At 52.9% G+C, this 5000-nt stretch overlaps 1 non-coding gene across 1 annotated transcript in view; it reads right to left on the bottom strand.

Moving 5' to 3' along the window:
• The window catches only part of LOC126430638 (small subunit ribosomal RNA), a 1909-nt gene extending 286 nt beyond the window's left edge, over positions 1–1623 (bottom strand). Inside the window, exon 1 of the ribosomal RNA XR_007577275.1 lies at positions 1–1623. This exon is cut by the window's left edge and continues 286 nt beyond it. This is a non-coding gene — a ribosomal RNA (small subunit ribosomal RNA).
• Between the last annotated feature and the right edge of the window lie 3377 nt (positions 1624–5000).

Raw genomic sequence — 5000 nt, 5'->3', positions numbered from 1 at the left:
GTTACCCCGACCTTTCGGCCTAGGAAGACACGCTGATTCCTTCAGTGTAGCGCGCGTGCGGCCCAGAACATCTAAGGGCATCACAGACCTGTTATTGCTCAATCTCGTGCGGCTAGAAGCCGCCTGTCCCTCTAAGAAGAAAAGTAATCGCTGACAGCACGAAGGATGTCACGCGACTAGTTAGCAGGCTAGAGTCTCGTTCGTTATCGGAATTAACCAGACAAATCGCTCCACCAACTAAGAACGGCCATGCACCACCACCCACCGAATCAAGAAAGAGCTATCAATCTGTCAATCCTTCCGGTGTCCGGGCCTGGTGAGGTTTCCCGTGTTGAGTCAAATTAAGCCGCAGGCTCCACTCCTGGTGGTGCCCTTCCGTCAATTCCTTTAAGTTTCAGCTTTGCAACCATACTTCCCCCGGAACCCAAAAGCTTTGGTTTCCCGGAGGCTGCCCGCCGAGTCATCGGAGGAACTGCGGCGGATCGCTGGCTGGCATCGTTTATGGTTAGAACTAGGGCGGTATCTGATCGCCTTCGAACCTCTAACTTTCGTTCTTGATTAATGAAAACATACTTGGCAAATGCTTTCGCTTCTGTTCGTCTTGCGACGATCCAAGAATTTCACCTCTAACGTCGCAATACGAATGCCCCCGCCTGTCCCTATTAATCATTACCTCGGGTTCCGAAAACCAACAAAATAGAACCGAGGTCCTATTCCATTATTCCATGCACACAGTATTCAGGCGGGCTTGCCTGCTTTAAGCACTCTAATTTGTTCAAAGTAAACGTGCCGGCCCACCGAGACACTCAATAAAGAGCACCCTGGTAGGATTTCAACGGGGTCCGCCTCGGGACGCACGAGCACGCACGAGGCGGTCGCACGCCTTCGGCTCGCCCCACCGGCAGGACGTCCCACGATACATGCCAGTTAAACACCGACGGGCGGTGAACCAACAGCGTGGGACACAAATCCAACTACGAGCTTTTTAACCGCAACAACTTTAATATACGCTATTGGAGCTGGAATTACCGCGGCTGCTGGCACCAGACTTGCCCTCCAATAGATACTCGTTAAAGGATTTAAAGTGTACTCATTCCGATTACGGGGCCTCGGATGAGTCCCGTATCGTTATTTTTCGTCACTACCTCCCCGTGCCGGGAGTGGGTAATTTGCGCGCCTGCTGCCTTCCTTGGATGTGGTAGCCGTTTCTCAGGCTCCCTCTCCGGAATCGAACCCTGATTCCCCGTTACCCGTTACAACCATGGTAGGCGCAGAACCTACCATCGACAGTTGATAAGGCAGACATTTGAAAGATGCGTCGCCGGTACGAGGACCGTGCGATCAGCCCTAAGTTATTCAGAGTCACCAAGGCAAACGGACCGGACGAGCCGACCGATTGGTTTTGATCTAATAAAAGCGTCCCTTCCATCTCTGGTCGGGACTCTGTTTGCATGTATTAGCTCTAGAATTACCACAGTTATCCAAGTAACGTGGGTACGATCTAAGGAACCATAACTGATTTAATGAGCCATTCGCGGTTTCACCTTAATGCGGCTTGTACTGAGACATGCATGGCTTAATCTTTGAGACAAGCATATGACTACTGGCAGGATCAACCAGGGAGCTGCGTCAACTAGAGCTGAGCAGCCGGCCGCCCGGGAGTGTGTCCCGGGGGCCCGCGCGAACACGCAAGCGTCCGCTCAATTATTCTGCAAACAGGAGGAGGCTGAGCTCCCCTGCACAACACACCTCGAAACCCTCTCAGGTCCCGGCGGCGCGCAGCGCCGTCCTAAGTACTTGGTCGGGTTCGAGAGAGGCGCAATCGCCCGGAGTTAGGCGAGTAGACGCTTTAGGTGCGACCACCCGTGCTCCCAACTGAGCTTGCCGCTGCCGACAGAGGCCCGGGAGCGTGCTGTCGTGGCATTGCCGGCGGGAGACAACACGCGCCACCTACGGTGACCGGCAGCTCCAACGCCAGCGCCACAGAAGGACAAAAGCCCTACTTGGGTGCCGAAGCGAACTCTCCCAGCACAGCGCACGCGCCAACACGTCCGCACAGCTGCGATACAAACCACCTGCGAGAACCGCTGGGGCGACCGAGCAGCAGACGGCGTCGCGGCGCCGAGCGCCGGGCGGCGGCGCATCCTCAGCGCACAAAGTCCTCAATCGGACCAGCACACTGCAGATGGCCACCGCGCTTCGCACCGGGCCCGCGAGGACCTACTTTGGCCGCAAGGCGCCGCGAGCAGGGGGCGCCGGCGCGCAGCTGCGCCGCCTGCCGCGTCCGTCGGCCGGCGCGCCTGCCACCGGCCGCCCCCACCAGCCGGCTGTAGCGCGTGCGCCCACGCACCGCGCTGCCAGCACGCCGGGCGGCCCCCCCTCACCGGCCGGGGACGGTCCCACCCAGCCACCGCCGCGTATCGCCTCACACCCAGATCCCCTTTCACGTTCGTGGGCATGGTGGGTCCCCTTTCACGTTCGTGGGCATGGTGGGTATCCCTGAAACAACCGGTTAATAGCTCGACCGATCGTCGCCAACACTGATTCACCTCTAGCGAGAACAACCGCACCACAACGGGTTACCGGTTGTTCATTTGCGTAACGTCACCAGCAAACGTACACGTCCATCGCCATTTGCAACGAGTATTGCATGCCTGTGTCAGGTGTCACAACACACTACGTCTGCCCACATAGACGCAACAACATGTGCACGCCTAGAGAACACGTGGAAGGTAGACCCCGTACGTATGCGGTGTCCATTGCGCGAACGACTGTCAGCCCGCCTCTGCAGCATGTCGCAGATGTGGAACGCGGTGCAACATGCTATCACGGTGTGTGAGAAGAGACGACTACGTCCGAATACACGCTCCACTACATCAACAGACTGCTCATGCTGATCGCCATCCAGGGCGTCCGTTCCTCCCACACGTCTGTATGGCGTACCACACTGCAATCCAGCTCTTATAGGGAGACGACACGTAGCTGCGTGCACAATATTTGGACTGTATGGTCCGCCGTTGCTAGGCGCTGTCGTCATACGGTCACATGGGCCACGATGTATCATTCAGTACATACGGAGCAATGTGCAGTACAGTTTGTGGGTTTTGCGTACATCGGCGGACAGGTGACAGGCCGTACCACAACGTAGGCTGAGTACGTCGGCATGCGAAGGGCATTGAACATGCAAACTTCTCACCGACCAGCTTGCGAAGGCAGGGGGGAAGGGGGGGGGGGCATGTACGTCCTGCTGCTATCCACACTACAGTGTATAGCAGGAGCATGTGGAAAGTCAGCAACACCTGCAAGGTGTTTAACATGACGCGATACACAGGGGACCGGGCAGTGCGAGTAGCGAACTATATTGCGAGGGTTGCGGTTAGGCAACACTACACTACTTTAACGGGTTGCATAACAATTACAGAGCAGGTTCAGCGACAACGTGCGTCAGGTTAAGGCGCAATATAGTTTAGGTTACGGCGCACTTTAGGTTAGGTTAAGGCACATTATAGGTTAGGTTAAGGCACAACATGGGTTACGTTAAGGCACAACATGGGTTACGTTAAGGCACAACATGGGTTAGGTTAAGGCACAACATGGGTTAGGTTAAGGCACAACATGGGTTAGGTTAAGGCACAACATGGGTTAGGTTAAGGCACAACATGGGTTAGGTTAAGGCACAACATGGGTTAGGTTAAGGCACAACATGGGTTAGGTTAAGGCACAACATGGGTTAGGTTAAGGCACACCATGGGTTAGGTTAAGGCACACCATGGGTTAGGTTAAGGCACACCATGGGTTAGGTTAAGGCACAACATGGGTTAGGTTAAGGCACAACATGGGTTAGGTTAAGGCACAACATGGGTTAGGTTAAGGCACAACATGGGTTAGGTTAAGGCACAACATGGGTTAGGTTAAGGCACAACGTAGGTTAGGTTAAGGCACAACGTGGGTTAGGTTAAGGCACAACGTGGGTTAGGTTAAGGCACAACGTGGGTTAGGTTAAGGCACAACGTGGGTTAGGTTAAGGCACAACATGGGTTAGGTTAAGGCACAACATGGGTTAGGTTAAGGCACACCATGGGTTAGGTTAAGGCACAACATGGGTTAGGTTAAGGCACAACATGGGTTAGGTTAAGGCACAACATGGGTTAGGTTAAGGCACAACATGGGTTAGGTTAAGGCACAACATGGGTTAGGTTAAGGCACAACATGGGTTAGGTTAAGGCACAACATGGGTTAGGTTAAGGCACAACGTAGGTTAGGTTAAGGCACAACGTGGGTTAGGTTAAGGCACAACATGGGTTAGGTTAAGGCACAACATGGGTTAGGTTAAGGCACAACATGGGTTAGGTTAAGGCACAACATGGGTTAGGTTAAGGCACAACATGGGTTAGGTTAAGGCACAACATGGGTTAGGTTACGGCACAACATGGGTTACGTTACGGCACAACATGGGTTACGTTACGGCACAGCATGGGTTACGTTACGGCACAACATGGGTTACGTTACGGCACAACATGGGTTACGTTACGGCACAACATGGGTTACGTTACGGCACAAATTAGGTTAGGTTACGGCACAAATTAGGTTAGGTTAAGGCACAAATTAGGTTAGGTTAAGGCACAAATTAGGTTAGGTTAAGGCACAAATTAGGTTAGGTTAAGGCACAAATTAGGTTAGGTTAAGGCACAAATTAGGTTAGGTTAAGGCACAAATTAGGTTAGGTTAAGGCACAAATTAGGTTAGGTTAAGGCACGATATAGGTTAGGTTAAGGCACGATATAGGTTAGGTTAAGGCACGATATAGGTTAGGTTAAGGCACGATATAGGTTAGGTTAAGGCACGATATAGGTTAGGTTAAGGCACGATATAGGTTAGGTTAAGGCACGATATAGGTTAGGTTAAGGCACGATATAGGTTAGGTTAAGGCACGATATAGGTTAGGTTAAGGTACGATATAGGTTAGGTTAAGGTACGATATAGGTTAGGTTAAGGTACGA

This window comes from Schistocerca serialis, unplaced genomic scaffold (genome assembly GCF_023864345.2).
Source record: "Schistocerca serialis cubense isolate TAMUIC-IGC-003099 unplaced genomic scaffold, iqSchSeri2.2 HiC_scaffold_1055, whole genome shotgun sequence".
Taxonomy (NCBI): domain Eukaryota; kingdom Metazoa; phylum Arthropoda; class Insecta; order Orthoptera; family Acrididae; genus Schistocerca; species Schistocerca serialis.
Note: the sequence above shows the minus strand (reverse complement) of the source record. Positions and strands in the feature narration are given on the sequence as shown.